Here is an 18062-nt window from a genome sequence, read left to right on the forward strand (position 1 = left end):
CAGTTCAAACTATTTGCTGCAAATTGTTTATGATGTTTGTGTGATACATGAATAACTGTTACCTCATAGAATAACTGACATTTTTATAAAACACAAGGCATACAAGTGATTTTAAGATGACTGTCCAAAACTTTTTGTTTAAACAGGGGGTCAATTTTTGAAACAGCGTGTAAAAAGTGTTAAATACAGGTAACTCTTTAACAGGATTAAAGACGGGTAAGCACTTAAATAGGTAAGTAAGTGCTTAAAAACTTACCTGTGAAAAAAATCCATTAATTCATACCTTTTAACACCTTTTAAAAATCTAGATCATATTTACACACTGTCTTGAGACTTTTGGTTCTCAGCAAGACTCTTGTTATGTCAAATAACAGCAAATTAATACTGCTTTAACACTTCAGAATAAGAGTTAAGAGAAAACAATTGCTAGTGTTCATGTCTGTGAGAAATATTTAAAAACATGGATCAAAGTGGATGTTTTGCATTTATTCAGTGAATGTTTGGAAAAAAAATTGACTCTTTGTTCTCCCATCTCTATTGTCTTCACTGTACCTTGACTATATCTCAGTCTAAACTCTCAAATATTGTGCATGTATCACAGCTTGTGTACACCTGTTAAAGTCTGTAGCTTGCTAAAAATTGGAGTTTAAGTGCTTGAGTTGACATTACTGAGCTATTTATTTATTTTTGTTAGTGTCCTGTTGTGTATGTCAAGGCAGAGGAGAACAAAAATGCTGAGAAGGATGATATTAGGTATGTTACACTCACATGAAAGTCAGTCTCAAAAGTCAAATCACGTAGACAAATTATTCACCCACACTATATGCTTATCCTCACTGCTCAAATGTCCTGATCGCCCCACTACGCTTGCAGAGATTTTCCAGAGCTCTGCTCTCTTTTCTATTCGACTGTCTCTAGCTTTGCATGTATTGAGAGCTATTTTCTTCTCATCTGCCTGTTGGAGAGCAGAACTGACAATGCAGAGGTTATCAGCTTCTAAACTCTCTCTCTGCGGATGGACCCATGAGGTGGCTCATGACAAAGAACAGCTCATCATTTACTCTCATTACGCCAGCCTGTAAATCTGTTCGGGGTGAATGGGGAAGTCAGGGGCTGCCTGAAACTTTCAGAAACTTTCCAGAAGCCTACGTGGGTTCTTTTGTCTCTGTGTCCTCAGTGATCTCAGATGTAATGCTATGTGTAAGGTAATGTTTCAAAGGAGGAATAGGAGGAAAGGGTACTTTCCATATACATCTAGTTAAAGCTTCATGCGTGAAGTGCTTATGAAGTCTGTTGGAGTATAAATACCTGCAGAGACCTTTTCCTTCCATCCCTCTGAAACTGTATTTTCTGGCTGTTTTGGTGTAACAGCTGGAAATCAACCCTCCTGGGGACAGGATTAATGGGCAAAAACTTTTATACTGTGTATGCAAATTTAGCTTCCTTGAAAATAGAAAATAAACATGAGAACTGGATAAGATGTCTGTGTAGGCTAGCTAAAGATGCTCAAGAAATAAGCCATTTTTAAAGCAGAGAAGATGTAGGTTATTTGTCCTACACACGATAAGGAAATATAAGCCTGTCTTAAAAAGACTTAAAGTTACTGTCATTTTTCTTGAGGAAACGTTGTGTTTATACAAAAAAATGAATTGACACAAAAGTTGTGAAAAAAAATCATTTGGTCAAATGCTTAATTTTTTTAATTATGTCAAAACAAAATATATGGTCTTGTTCCTTCAAAAATGCATCAACTTTCACTCTCTGTCTTTTCATCTTTTCCTTTATCTTCTCCTCCTGAAAAAGTGGAGAATGCAAGGGAAAAGGCACTAAATAAAACAAATACTGTTCTTGTACCAAAACCTTTTTGTAATATAAAATTTAAAAGGATTCTAAATTGAGAAATAGGTTTCCCAATCATTAAAAAAAGTTGCAGAAGATTTTTCCAGTGAAAGAAAAGCATAAAAAAACCACCCCCAAAATAACAGGGAGAGACAGAAACATGGAAATTTCTAAATAAAGCAAAAAATTAAATCTTCTTTTCCCATCAGAAATAAACCCTAATTTTAGAATTAAATTAAAACTGTTTAACTAGTTTTGAAAGCATAATATTTAATCAGAGATACTGAGAAAGTGAGTCATTTGGCTCATTTCATCACAGTCAGTCATAACTGCAAAGCAGTACAGCCTGAGAAAGAGTCAGGGAGTCACAGAGGACAGATCATCTGCAGATAGTCTGCAGGTCATGACTGAGGTCATGTAGCACAGAACAATCATTATTTTTTGTTGGTATTATGAGATCAAGTATCATAACATGCTTTCTACTTGGGCATGAGCAATATGTTTGTATGTGCAAAATGAATGGCTCAGACCTGGTGTGGGCAGAAATTTTGTACGCCTGTATGAAAATGTTACGATATGTGCAAAGGTGATAATGAACAAATATTCTATGTATTATAAATAAACAAAACGTAAGTAGGCAAACTAGAAAAAGTTAGGATCATGTGTAATGTTATGTCATAAGAGTAAGAATGGGTAGAGTATATCAACTATATCTAGATGTCTACTTATAGTCTTTAGAATAGGTGTCTACATCTGAGTTATTCAGTGTGGTCCTCCTTAATAGTGGTTGGAGAGAAAAAGGTGCTTGTAGTGTGTGATGCATCTCTATCATAACAGAAACATCTAAGCCAGTTCAGATTAAACATGTTCTGTGTGCTTCTTCCTTTCATCAATGATAACTAGCATGACTAGATCAGATGTAGATGTCTACCTGCTATGAGTGCAAAATTAGGTGAGAAGACTCCTTCCTCAAACTGCTTACTAGATCCCTAGATAACTGTGAAATTTGCTTAGGAGCTTCTAACGGAAGAGAAAGCTGAGTATGGCAAATTGTCAGAGGAGCCAGGTCTGCCTTAATAACTTTCATAAAAATTCCTAATAGCAGCAATATTTATCTTTCCCTCAGAGGAAGAAAAAAACCCAGCCATGTAGCGGCCACTGGTCTGACAATTCATGCATTATTTGGGATAAATTCTAAGGACTCCGTAGATCAGTGTTCATCTGAGCTCTGCCTAAATCCCAGAGTTAAGTGTGGCTACGACGGGTTGAAAAAGTCATTCTTTTAAAATTTGTTTCTGGGCTAATTCCAGCATTCACGTTAGAATGATTAGTGCCTGTTCAGTCTCTATTAGGACAAGCTTTTCTAGTGTTAATATATCAAGTATCTTAACCCTCTCTCTAGTTTTACCAACCAAAAACCACTGATGATATCATGCCTCTGATGCTGTGATATGAGATATGGGATGAGACTAGTCATAAGCATTCATCTTTGCTTTACTCTACTACCATTGAGATTACAATCAAATGCCCATTTCTGCTCATACTTTTCCTTGGTTTGTAGAAATTTAACCTCTTCTGTTTACTTCTAGGTATAAAAATTACTATTTATGCATTGATACAAAATGCTGATTAAGGCTGAGCTTCATCTGCAGCCTCATTCCCTGTTGGTGCCTTCTCCTTTTCTGCACCTCTCACACATACACCTAACACACTAAGTTTTATTCAACACCTTCCCTAGTATTCCCAGCAGAGGCCAAGCTGTAGCTGCAAAAAGGCCACAGGAGTATTCAGTATGGCTGATAGGGAAGAAACGGACACAAAATACGATACAGCAGCAGCAAAATCTGGTTGGAAACATGAGGCTGTTACCTGAGGTCTATGTTACCAGATAATTGTGCGGTGGAAGGACTCCTGCTAGAGAATGATATACTAGCTTTGGAGCTACAATCAACTGACTGTTAGCAAAGCGGACAGCTATTAAGCGTTTCTAAGCCCTCATTTGAAGTAAAAGAAAGGTCAAACAGCAAGACGTCTAGTGTGTTTTCTAAGCAAACAAATTATCACTCAAACAGAAAATCCAATCATCCCTTAGAAATTTAATTAAAAAAGATAATTCAAAGATAGTTTAAAATTACTATGTCAGGTGATAGAGACAAGCCCACTGTGCTCAATAAATCAAGCATAGCTGAAACACTCAGTGGGTTTGGCTCCTTTGCCTCACATGAAACAATTCTCAATTATATGTGAGTTTTCTTCTTTAAACAATTTCCATGGTTTGATTTTCTTTTTTGTGGTTATTTGCTCCCTTGGAAGGTGTGCTAGTCATGTTGCTTTTGAACTAAAATTCAGCATACCATATACTTTTTATTGGCATCAATGTAATTGTTTCTCTTTGGCCTCCAGAAGTCCCAGACCTCCAGACTAGAACTGGTGTAGAGTGCTGCTGGCATCTTTTCACAAGTACAAAGAAGTGCAGACACATCACCCCCACATTGAAGCAACTGCAACAGTTTCTTTTTGATTTCAAGATCTAGTTCAAAATAGCTCCCTTGGCTTTATAGATTTTTCAGACACTTGCTCCAACCTATTGTACCTCGTACATTTTGGGCTACTTCCACTCCTGGCTACACAAAGGGGATGGAAAATTGGCTGAAGCATGCAGCTGACTGCAGCTGGAGGGGTTATGACCAGACCAAGCTGTTCTCTAGTTATCCCTGCTCTGCAATTCCCATTTGAGAGATGCTACTATCCAGCACAGTTTTAAGCAGCTGCAGGACTTCTAAGTAGGTAGAAGATGGCACGTTATGAAGCCGAAAGCCTCTTTCATGATGCAGAACTATGATAGGTTTTGTGTGAAGCAATTTTTCATAAGAAGGAATCCCCTTCACAGACTTTCTCAAAACTGTAACATAAACACTGTTAAGACTTCCAGTTTTTCCTTCTAACTCCTTTGCTTTTTCTAACGTCATGTTCTTCTCAGAACCGCCAGGTAATCCATCAACAGCCGAATGATGCTTGTTTTGTTCCCTTGGCTCCTACCACTTACAGCTTTGTGCTTCTGTAACTCAGCACTGCTGACTCTTAAGATTTTATCACAAGTCCCATAATATTCTGTTGGGTTTTTTTTCCTAATCCTCCACTGAAGTCAGCTAATTACAAGAAAATCCCTCTCATTTTTTATGACGTTAATACATAATCCTTACAGTTGCAGAGAAAAGTCTGAGCCACGGAAATTTAAGAAGTCAAAAGCTACATGAAAACCTCAAGAAATATTTTTAAATTCTTGGCTTTTATGGCTGTCTTCCTAATTTGCCTTTCTGACTTGTGATTTTTGAATGCTTATAATGTCTCATCAATGTGCTACCTGTTTTCATGAGATGACTCCGTATTACATCAGTTTACTTTGTGCTGACCACTTCAAATACATGTTGCTTTCCATTCGACAACAGTATAGACAATTAATTAAAAATATTCATATACCGATTCACCTATAGCCTGAGAAAAGTATAATTTCTTCAAGAATATCATACAAATTATACATGTATATGGATGTAAAGGAGACTGTGTTAAGAAGGATATATACATCTATGGCTGGGATGACTGCTGTATTCAGCAGTGGAAAGCTGTGGGTAAACTGTGGAGATTGTTCTGTCTAAGTGGTAGAAAAAATTATAGAAAAATTATAGCATAATATGTATCCTGCATGTGCTGAGTATGTTAGAGCAGAATCTTTTGAATATATTTTACCAGAGGACACTGAAAATGTTAGCAGAGGTCTGAGAATACACGTGATTGTTCTCTATAAATACATTAGGGATGTAAATACAGGGAGGTTGAAAAGGTATTAAAAATTAAATATAAGGTTGGCATGAGAACAAATGGTATAAATTGAATAAATTGACGCTGGAAATTAGGAGGTTTGTAACCATCAGAGCAGTGAGGGAGTTTTGCCTGTTTTTACTGAGACTATGCTATGTAGCCTTGAAGAGCCACATGCCCCACTTACCATGAATCCTGTCTTTCAGGGGTCAAGAAGAACTACAAAAATCTGCAAAAGTTTCTGTCCCAAATTATAAAAAATGTCACAATTCTGAGGGCTAGTATTTATTGTAGGACCTTTACATATAGAAGCAATAGTATAATAGTATGAAGTTCTTATTTCTAGTCCTGCAGGGCTGAACATTTTGTGAAAATTAGTTATCCAACATGTGTTTTGCATAAGGTGCCTTTTAAATGCATCCCTCCATATGGCTGAATATCACCTATTCTAAACCTCCCTTTTTCTCTGCCATCACTTTGAGGGGAAATTCCAATTTCAAGGGAAAGAAGAAAATGTTTTCCACTTTCATTAAAATGAATACTGCTGTGCTCTTAGATTAGTGAAATTCAAAAGTCAGGAAGTTACATTTGCCATTTCGAGAGGGAAAAACCTGCCCGTGTTTTAATCTCGAGGTCTTTAGTTATATCATACTAAACCATGGTTAAAAAAAATTGGAAACTTCTCAATACAAACAAATTATAATCATGATATTGAAGGCATGACCTGGTCCCATGTTTAGTAGGTTACCGGATAATAATATGGACTTGCGGTTAGAGTAACAAAATAATAACCTTGAGGTGATGCTTACCAACTTTTAATTATTTTCCAAGGAAGAAATCAAAACCTGTCTTAGTTTGTTAGCTTGAAAGTTCAAGTTTTACATCTGTAAGACTTCCCAAATTCACAGAACTTTGCAGCTTACCACTTTAAAATTCTCTCTCTGTAATATTTGTGTCTCATAGCTTTATCTTATTAGATAGCACTTAAATATTCTCAGAATGATTTCAAATATTACACCTTACAGGGTAGTGTGTTTGGTTTGTACCTTGTTTCACCCCTTCCCTAAGCCAGATCTTCTACCTGTTCAGAGGTCACCATTTGCACTGGCTGAATGTATGGTTCTGTGTTAGAAAGCTGCCATAGTTCCACCTTAAAGTTAACTTGCTTTTGTCTTTATTGCCCTAATTTTTGCAGCCACATAACAGTGGCGGCTGCTGCACCTGACTGTGCCTAATTACCTCTGGAACGCAACTCCACTATTACTTTGAAACTCTTCCTTGTTTCCTTGCTGACTCCTTTGTTCATGTCATATTCATTTGCTAGTTCTGAAAATTCATGTTCAGACTCAGCTACACATCCAACCCACTTTGTTTTTGTTTATCAACCACCTAGCAACCTTTTCTTCATACCAGATCCATGATGACTACGTGTCATTCAAAGGCATTATGTTGTGTAAGTATTTGTAACTGTGCAACAACCTCTCTTTTTTTCCGAAGTTATTCGTCTCATAATGCTTGGTATAAGAAAGAGAGACATGATTTGTAATCTTTTAAGAAAAGCCACTTATAATTTCCTAGAAAACGTCTTTCAGATTCTGACATTATAAACCCAGTTGTTATTACTAAATTGTAGCAAAGGTAAGATGAATTGAAAACCCACTTTCCACAGTCATTTAATTACATGAGACTTTTAGACTTCAGCTGTAGCCTTTATTATAAGGGAGAGCTCAAATGCATGACCAAAATGTGCCTTGAAGGCTGAACCTCCCCCCACAACATAGAATGTAAATTAGAATAAAAGTCTAAAATATGTTTCATCTCTAAATATCTTTGATATTAAGGCCAAGTTCATAATTATTAGCAGGTATAAAAGAAGAGATTTGAGTATTTGTGGCACCGAGACATCCTAGTTCAGAAGTAAATATTTTGTTTACGCCTAACTTCAAACATCTATAATGCAGACATCTGCATTGCTCTATACTCCCTTTATTGTCAAAGTAGAGAAAGAAACACTTGCAGAGAGCCTGTTCATCTGCCTCCTTTACATATACAGCAGGGTGAGATGAATGACATTCTGTCTTTTACTTTTCCTGCTGTATTGAGCATAAGGAACCTTCCAGTGACAGAATTGCATCTGGCATTGGATAAAATCTTCTTTCTTACCTTTATGGGGCTGTTAGCTTTGCTGAAACAATGGCATTCGAGCTGTAATACTTTAGAATATGAATATTTTCCTTTTCAGAGGTTTTTTTAGATTGGCTATTGTGTATCTCGTAGAGATGTGATGTAAATACATATTTTTAGGCATTAAAAAATACACCTCTTAGAAGAAAAAAAAGCAGACAATAAAAAACACTTTTGGTTTTGAGCTAACCATTTGTACATTTTTCCTTTTTAGTCTCAAGATTTGTGACCTAAATCTTGGTAACAAATCGTCAGGGACCTGTGCACAGAGTACTCTCAGCAGATACAGATATTCAGCATAAAAAAGGAATCAAAGGGGACACTCTCAAACCCGGAGGTATGGGAACAAAAAAGAGACATGTTTTAGGGGTGGGGGGGAAGTGTAGGAGAAGCAGGTTGTTTAACTTGACAGGGACCAGAGTGTGTGAGTTTAGGCTCCTCCACAACTCCACTGCAGTGGAAGGCAGCACGCTGGGCTCTCTATCCCTATCAGCCTGATGGTTGGCTATTGCCTCGTATCAGGTGTCTTTAAGCGCTTGCCGGGTGAAAGATGAGGCTGGAGGCAGGCAGTGGATCCTCCCAGACATTCTTTTTCGTCTGGTGAGGAACAGGCCGCAGCAGTGGCTATAGCTACACTACCAAAGAGCTTAGTCTCCAGGACACTCCTGGGCATGTGTCCTGATTGTACACTGAAGTAAAGTCTGGGAACTGCTCTGGGATAATTTGCTCCAGAAGCAGTACAAATGGCACCAGGCTTGGCTGCCTCCACTGTCCTCTGTTACCTTAAACACAACCTACCTGCAGTCACCCCATACCAAGGAGTGTGAGACATGCACTCTTACCTCTGTGATATCATAGAATCATAGAATCGTTTGGGTTAGAAGGGACTGTGAAGATCACTCAGCTCCAACCCCTGTGCCATGAGCAGGGACAGTTTCCACTGGATCAGGTTGCTCAAAGCCCCATTCAACATGGCATTGAACACCTCCAGGGATGGGGCATCCACAGCTTCTCTGGGGCATCCACAGCTTCTCTGGGCAATCTGTTCCAGTGACTCACCACTCTTACAAGTAAAGATTTCTTCCTAATATCTAATCTAAATCTCCCCTCTTTTAGCTTAGAACTGTTCCCCTTTGTCCGATCCCTTCACTTCCTTGAAAAAGAGCCCGTCCCCATCATTCCTGTAGGTCCTCTTTAAGTATCATTGTATCGTGTAGAAAGCCTCCTTTGGTGGGCTGCAACAGGGCCCTCACAATATACTGTGTAGCTAAAAAATGAACCACACAGACATGAATAGTTCTATGTTAGAACCATAGGGGCAGCTTAGAAGAGAGCTGGAGGTATGCACTACATGTTGTTGGCTCTGGCTATTCCACCGAAGACAAGAACTCTGCATTTTTCAGGGTGAGGGGTCGCCAACCTCCAGTTCTCTATGCTAGGCTGTTGTTGTCCCAGTGTCACACTGCTCTGATTTTATTGTACTGCTTTCCACAGGTAATGGAAGCCTGAGAACTTGCTTTGGTCTCCTTGCATCACCTTTCATTCTGGTTGTAAACGTGTTCTTAGTCATGGTCATGTCAGCCTCTTTCTCTATGAATATTTCATTGATTCATACAGGGTTTCTACTGCTATTCTGTATAAATAAAGCTAACAAAATCCAGCCCAAATTAAATAAGTGTGCATGAAGTTCCTATGCCCTAATCTTGGCCACAGAGTTGCGTTAATACTCAGCCAAAGTGAAAGCTGTTTACTTTTGCATTGCAGCATGTTATGACGATTTTTCTAAAACCTTTTACAAAATGTCTTTTCCATGTACCTGTATGCATTATAGTAATGTTCTGTTTAGGCGTGGGGTCTAGCTGTTACTTAAATATTAAACAATAGAAGTATAACAACTGTGCATAAAACATCGCTGCTTGTAACACGCTGAGAGACTTCAAATTGCATCAACATGAATGAAATACATGCTATCATTTTCAAAACCATAATTTTAGGACATATTATGCATGGCTTTAATAACATTTGTTTTATTTGTAAGTATTTTTAATGAAGTTAGTGATGCCACTTATGTCAGTAAGTACTTCTAAACTGAAGATTAGAATTTGGAGACGTTGTGTCAGTGGCAGTTTTTAATTGAAAAGTGGTTTTTGACCACAAACAATTTTTAGACAGTCTGTTCTGTCTGACATTTTCTGTTCTTTTTTTTTTTCCTTTTTTAATGGGAAATCTGCACACTAAAGCTTTTCCCTTGTGACCTTCAGGGACTTTGAAAAGAAAACAAGTTATTTTTTTCTCTTGAAATGCTTTTAAAAAAACACATTTCAGCTTTAGATTTCCTTGAAGAAACAAGCAAATGAAAAAGGCATTAAAAACATCAAACCAGAATACTCAGAAATCGCAGTTTTCCAGCTAGATTTGTAAGGTTGGATTCTATGGTTTGGAATGAACCTGGTTCCTCTACAGTACATATTTACTTTTGTTATTCTAGACAATTGCTAGACATCTATTCTCAAAAGTTATGTGGTGTGTATTTCCTGTCTAAATGCTCATTTGAAAGCATAGGCCTAGATCTATCCTACCTAAATTTAAGCCACTAGGCATGGAGGAAATTGAGAACACCGGCTGGTCAATAGTGTCCAGGCAACGAAGTGGTATCTCTAGAGGTCGATTCAGGTGACAGGTGGGTGCCTCTCTCTCATCTCTTCTCCAGGAGCTACAGTGGAACCTAGGTGCATCTTGTTTCCTAACTCAAGAATCTCAGTTAAGTGACTACATTTAGGAAACTATTATCTGTTTAAGGCTCTGAGAAGTCATGAAACACAGCTGAGGGTAAGAAGTTCCGTAGTGGTCAGACCAAAGTCCGTTGTTTCTTATCTTTCCTCCAGCGGTGGCCAGCAAGGACTGCTCCTGCCAAACTCCTGTAGGCAAGAGGTGTTTCTTGAGCCAGAAGTGGTGGCTTTGTGTTCAGTAGCCCTCAGAATGTTTGTATATCAAGTATTCAAAAATTTTTGTGCAGACAAATTTAAGAACCAACATCTGCAGCATCTTATGGGAAGGACTTCCACAGCCTAACTGTACATCATAGTTTAATGGGAAGAAACGGTAGGGAGTCTCTTGACCTCATAGAAAACTGAAGGAATATGGGAACTGATACAAACAGTGGTTGCTCAGAAAGCAGTGCATAGATGCAAAAGACTATTCCTTCAGACTGTGTACATCTTTACAGACACATAATGCAGAGAAGCTTAATACATGTTCTTTTTTGCTACTCAGATTCTTGGCAACAAATTGATTCTTAAATCATTATAAGGTACATGTAATGCATAATCCCATGAAGTATGCAGCCTCTTTAATTCATCTGCTTGTTTCTGTACCTGTAAACTAGTTTGATGCCAATGCAATCTGCCAAGTATGAGCTGGGGAGAGGGAGAAAAGGTTCAGGTTCCTTATCCAGGCCTTTTCATGTCATGCTGCTCCTGGATACAGGTTGCAGTTACCCCCTATATTGTTCTCAAATATTCTTTATGGGCTGTGCATCTCAGGAGGATCAGAGTTTGCTCTGTCTGTATAGGACACTTTATGCCCCTTATGTATTGGAACTTCATTCTTTCTTTGCAGAGAAATGTATTTTTCTATTGTATCCATGGGAACCACCTTTAGCAAGGGTGGATGTCCAAACAGACAGTTCAGCTCTGCCCCCACTTCCTTCCCCCCTCCTCTGAATGAATTCCTATCTAAATAATTCGTGTCTCTACAGGTGTTGAGACAAGAAGTTCTCACATGAGAAAAAAAACAGAGAGAGCAGAAAAAAGCAAAACAAAATGATGACAAACGAGTTTACCTAGTAACCATTTGAAAACACTACCTCTTACCTCCATAGAACTATAAAAGGAAATACGTGTTTTCTTGCTTCTTTAATCACAAGGTTTCAATGAACTTATAGTAAGAGTACATTCTGAGCTATTCATTACCACTAAGTCCTAAGATCTAGGGTATGTATGTGCTTATGTGTGCTTGACTGTCTTACCCATAGAAACCTCAGAAACTGCTGTTAAAGTGCAAAAAATCTTTTCTTCAGAATGCACAAGCATAAAATACATAATCCTTTATCTCTGGCAAAGTTCCTGGGATTTTGCCAAAGGCATGTTTGGTGATGTGTGGAATCTGAGGCTGCCTCACGACATTGCTGTTGAAGGGGCACAGATACCGTGGCAGTGGGAGTGATATAGATGCCTAGATAGATGGATGGATAGATGGATGGATGAATGTTTTCTTTACACTCACCAGCAATTTGATTCAACCCGTCCAACTTGATTTTCCAGATTATTTAAGTGAGAAGGCTCAAATCCATCTGTTTGAGAAATCCTGGCAAGCAATCAAGCCCCCTGCAATTCTCCCCCACTGCCATCTCAAAATTAAAGGTAAACACTGAGCACTGAGCAGTTCTCATTTAAATATGAAGCATCTGATATAGCCTTGATTTTTCTTTTTTTTCTCCTTTTTTTTTTCCTTTCTTTTTTTTTTTTTAGTTTCTGGAGAATAAAAACAACAGTTGAAGGAACTGCAGTCAGTAAAAAGGTTTTTCTGGCAAGGAGGCCAAACTAAATAATGACACCCAAAGCAAAAACATGCTTCACTGGAACTAAACTTTAGTCAATTCACTCTCTGAAACAAAGGATTTTTTGTAATTTCAAAAGTGAACATTGTACTTTACTCTGGCAGCCATTTGTATGTTTTTCAATGATCTGATTATGTATAAATCCCAATTTAGCATGCCTTTCAGCACCTAAATCCTGTGAGTGGTTTGAAAGCATTAATGAAGTTTTCTATAGACTACAGCTGCCCTTCTCTTCCTCTTAACATTTTTTTAAATGCAAGCTTTAGTGACAGTGTTTTGATGTGCCTCATTTGTTGATGTGTGTTTTCTTTCCTTTTTTCTAATTACTTTGTAAATATTTATAAAAGATACGAGATCTGTTTCACATTCACACAGCAAGTCAATGCTTCTCCCTTGATTCCTATTCTCTGTGATTGTTGTGCTTTCATGTGTACTCTTAGTCTGTTGATGGAACCCATAACCCTTAGGAACACGGTCGTCAACGCAATCTGAAATTTAGCATAATATGAGTTCAAAGGTTGCTCACTGTGAGGACAAAGTCTCAGCTCCTACTAAGAGCCTCAACAATCAAGCGGTTTGCAAGATTGGCTAGATTTCACTCCTAGGTTTTCTCTGTGCCTTTGTTATCACGTCTTTACAATGTTTGTTAAACATCTCTAGTCTCTGTCTCCAGGATTGTACATCCCCCTTTACACTGGCCTGAAGGGGTACTGTAAATCTATCCCTTTCCAAATGATTTAAAATGCTGCAGGTGAAACTGCTTCCCCTATGCTTTCTCCCAGGCTCTGCAGGGGCTCAAAGGCATGAGCACTGAGAGGCAAAGGTAAAAAACTAATAGTTTTTTAGGGAACAACTCATAGTTACACCATATGGCTCACTGTAGGGGCAATTTTCCTCTGTCAAGCACTTTCTAGTCTTTGTGGGGCTTTTTGTGCTAGTGGGGCAGTGGGGACCATACCGACACACCTGGTGTTCCAACGGGTTCTCTAAAAATACTTAGCTGAATAACAAATTAAAGGAATACATACAGGAGTGACAAGAAGAACATATTCAATTATTAGGAACTTTCCTATAGAGCATATGTCTCCTGGATAGTCTCATGAATTCATCTTTTTCTTCTTCTAAAAATAAATTTTTCTTTACTGCTGATTCCAATGTTATTAGCAACAGAAAAACAAATTTTGAAAAAAAAATCCTAAAAGCATGTGGATAGAAAAAAAACTGTGAAAATGAAATCCTCTCCAAGCAAAGGTCTCCCTTGACTGAATCATTATTTTCAGCTGAAAGTCTGAATTGTTGAAAATTCCTACTCAGCTCTATCCCTACTTACCCTGTACTCTTCCTGTAGGAGGAAAACCAAACCTGAGTTACTGGGAATCATTTTCCTAAAAGTTATGTTTTCTTTTACTCAACTGAGAAATACCCTGAGTCCTCTTATTTCTTCAAAATAATCCCCTACCTTATACACATGGAGTAGTGTAACCACGTTCCAACACGGTCATATTTATTGAAAGTTCAATGTCTCACGTATTTTAAGGAGAAGATGTTTTGGTTTAAGAAATAGTGGAAAATTTTAAAATAAATATTGTTCTGATCATTGCCCAACCAGTGAACTTAATTAATTTTACAACCAGGTGTTGAAAATTAACTTCCTTTTAATATTAGGGCTATTTAGCCCTGCTGAACAAGCACAGAGAGTGACCAGTATTGTGAGTTCTGCTGTGCAGGGTGAATCCAGCTCCTGGTGAAGATGGTGGTGGAGATTTCGGGCCTCACTCTGTGACTTAGCATCTTGTATAAGATGGCCCTGCATTTTTACCTGCTGAACCTAGATACCTGAGAAAAAAACATGTCTTTTTTCATACCACAGGTAAGCTGCCCTACTGACTTTGCTCTGAACAGGAAATCCTCAAACCACTTTTCACTGACGATCTCCTTCTGATGCGTTGGCATCCTAAGCAAACTGCTAATGGTTGTTTAAGCCTCTGTCCCAGACACGAGTCTTAATTCCACAGCATCAGATAAAACAGTGGTGTAAACTTGGGGAAATTCTAGACTAAAAATATTAATGGATTGCTATATTCAAAAGCGTTAACTTGGTAGAAGTATTTCAGAATCACACCAGAATTTTTGAGATAAAAATTAGATCTCCGTAGTATCAGTAAATAATAAATTAATACTCAAAATATTGAATAAATATGCAGTTCTATATTCACACACAAATAAATAAATTGTGCTGTCAGTGTCTTATTTCTTCTTGATTTTTCATTAGTGTTATTCTTTTGATGGTGATAAATATTTTTATTATTTTTCATTTGTGCGTTACTGAGTTTTGAAAGCTCTTTCCAGAGGCACTTACAAATGCGTGTGACTTTAGACGATGTTGAATTCACTCCATTGTATTTATGCTAATACTAAAAAGGGGAGTCAGAGCACATCAGCCATCACCCAAGAAGCAAGTGGGGCTTAGTGCTCTATGTCCAAGTTCAATGTGAGGGACAGGACAATGCAGTGCTCCTTTAAGGACTTTCTTGCGTCACTTCTGCATCATCTGAGCCCATCAGTGACTCAAGGGCAGGGTACTGTGACTGAACAGATTTGATTAAACCTTTCTGGGAGTAGATCTACCACAATCTTGCTTCTTCATGTTGTGTGATAACATCCGGCCCCAGGCAGACTTTTGATTAAAAGTTTCCTTGAAGATTTGTGGAGAAATTCTGTTTATTCCCACAACTCTGAGAGCATTGAGGGTTATGTGCCCACATTTTGAAGTGCAAATTAAATAAATTGCAGTTTGGCAAAGATATCTTTGAAGCTGAGAAACTGACTGTGGATGCCTATAGACGTTTTCTATCGGACTATGATCAGGAAAAAAATACCAATTTTTTGAAAAATTCCTTTAATTTTTTAACCTTGCTCACTCAATCTTTAAAACTAGGGATGGTGAGCAAAGGGAAGGTCAGAGCTTGGAGTGAAGGATGGGAACTGGAAAAACTTTAGAGAACCCCACACTGAGGTCACTATTGGACTCATACGATACGAGTTGTTTTCTGTTCAGCACTTGTTATATTCCTACCTCTTTGTATTTGCCTCTGCTTTAGAAACAGAAAATGAGTGAACATTTTTTCTTCTTTTTAGAAAGTTTGTTACTTAGTTTTGGAAGAGTTTAGAAAAGTATTTGTTAAGTCATTTTTGAACTGCACAACAGCAGGGTGATCATTTAATACACTTCTCACTGTTATAAGTCACTTTGGCCTACTCATAATGCAAAACCAGCTTGATTGCACAAGTTCAAACTCCTTTTCACTGACTTTTTCCAACTAGACCATAGGTAAGGGATGAGGAGAGTTGGCCTATGAAAAAGAAAAAAGTTTTATTATTTGAACTGCTAGCTTACAAGCGGTTAAGCACCAGAGGCACAGACTGAAATATTTTATCGATGATTTGACAGCTAACACTGCAGGAGATGACTCAGGACTTTTTCAGTCTTCTCTCAAACCTAATCAGGATGGTTTTTATCGAATTGAGGAGTCTGTAGAAAATGCTAACTAATGCGTAAGTCTTAATTCCAGGTTTCTCTGAATATGACCCAATGTGGAAAATACTTGACATGATATGGAAACATTTAAACTACTGTGGTATGATTTTCTGGGACACTAATCCTCCTAATCCTGCATAGACAGTACAGTGAAGGGCCACTAGAGATCCAGGTCCTGATGTGAAGCATTTTACAGATATAGTAATGTACTGAGAGTTCCTGCTCTGCCCTCAGCTTCTGTGAGTTTGATGCCAGTATGGTAAGAGTATCCCCATTAATACAGATTTGCTGCTGTACATAATGGTCACAAAGAGATGTGAAAGTTTCAGGATTTTTGCTTCTGTCATCAAACCACCTGGAAATATATCTAGGTTGAAAACTTTTGGTGTGTGTACGGCAGCACCAAGTAGTGGTTCAGGACAGAAAGAGAAAGGATAGAAATTTCTGTCACTGACGTTAATGAATACAGGTGGTCAGCATGTGATTGCACAGCTTCTAGTTTTCCCTGCTGTTTACAAAATCTTGGCATTTGGAATATGTTGTGCTCTGTGTTGTGCTCTGGGGATTGAGCAGATCTGACTCTGCTCTTGTTGTAGGTTGCTTGATTCACCAGGCTCCACAGATCAGGGATTTATTTTTATCAGTTGCACAAGTGAAAGAGATAAAGACAAAGAGATAAAGGAAGCACATTTCTTCCCACATGTTGCTGGGTAATTTCCCTGTCCCCACAGGACTCATTTACAATAAAAGAGATTAATAATAGTATACCTGTATAATCAGGAATTCTTTCAAGAGTCCACACAATTATAAAACACTCTCTTCCCGGTGACATATATACTTAACCTTTGATCTCAAAACACCACGTTTAGCTATAACAGGCATGTTCATTATTCATAGCATTTGAACATGTGATTCTTATCTATGAGTAGAGACTAAGCATATGAGTAAGCAGCAGTCGAGCGATTATTCCCTTTTCAATATTTTCCATTTTCAGAAAAGCTAAGGGAAAAGGCGTCAAAGAGTACTTTCCAGTTAAAAAGTCTGCTAAAAAATCAGAAACAAAAGGACCATTTCTTATGACTCAAGCACTGAAACATAGAAGAAAACACAGAACCACTTCAATGCAACAAGTCTGTAAGTAAACAGTAAACCCTGGCAGTTATGGGATAAAGGCCATGCTCCTGTGTTGAAAATAAAGGAATATGGATAACACATCTGATGTGGATATAAAATGGAGTTGGCTGAAGCTTACTCTAATGGAGCTACTGAAACCCATAACAAACCTATACATCCAGATGAAGATGTTTTACTTTTTTTGAAGATTCTGCTGAGAATTCTTACCAATCCACAAACAGCACTCAAAATATACAAGGTTGAATTAGACTGAAAAAAAAATCCAGTAGGTTTAACTACTAAATTGAGATTTTCTATGAAAAACTTTTTCTTCCAATAACTGCCTCGTCTCTTGAATTAAATCCAAGAATCATCTTGTGCTGTGTTACTCCAGCAATTTTCATTTACAGTCTATTTGCAATGTTGGACTACATGTCAGGAGATATGTTATTTGCTTTATATTCTCCCTTACAGCGGTTTCATAGGATCATAGGATTGGAAGATCCCTCTAGCCCAACCTCCTGCTCAAAGCAGAGGCAGCTCTGCAATCAAACCAGATTGCTCAGGCCTGTGGCCAGTTGGGTCTCCAGATCCTCTGAGGGCACACACTGCAAAAATTCTCTGGACTGCCTGCACCTTATCTGACTGTCTTCGCAGAAGAAAAGGTTTTCATTCAATAGCTTGTGGGGAGATATATGTATTTAAGCTGTTGTTGTCAATATTGTTGTTTTTAACTTCTCAATAAATATTTCGTGAACCATCTGCCGTTGACTGCAGAATGAGTAATGCTGGTCTAGAGCATAAGGGCACTATTTCTTTAAATGGTCTTTTTTCACTTTTTTATGCCAAATGCAAATTTTTGCAAAGAATTCTAAAAATAATGTAAAAATTACAGTTAATACAGAGCGATATGCTGCCAAAATACTAATCAAAACAGATAAAAAGCAGTCA

General features: G+C 37.9%; 1 long non-coding RNA gene across 2 annotated transcripts; it reads left to right on the plus strand.

The window, feature by feature from the left end:
- The first annotated feature begins 386 nt into the window (after nucleotides 1-386).
- LOC128850986 (uncharacterized) lies at nucleotides 387-17808 on the plus strand. 2 transcript variants are annotated; one of them, XR_008448265.1, is made up of 5 exons: nucleotides 387-753; nucleotides 8057-8179; nucleotides 12165-12263; nucleotides 16993-17132; nucleotides 17586-17808. It is a non-coding gene; the product is annotated as an uncharacterized LOC128850986 (long non-coding RNA). The 2 variants fall into 2 exon arrangements; XR_008448266.1 differs by lacking the exon at nucleotides 387-753 and adding an exon at nucleotides 6955-7111.
- Nucleotides 17809-18062: the final 254 nt, after the last annotated feature.

The sequence above is a fragment of the Cuculus canorus genome, chromosome 1 (genome assembly GCF_017976375.1).
Source record: "Cuculus canorus isolate bCucCan1 chromosome 1, bCucCan1.pri, whole genome shotgun sequence".
NCBI lineage: Eukaryota > Metazoa > Chordata > Aves > Cuculiformes > Cuculidae > Cuculus > Cuculus canorus.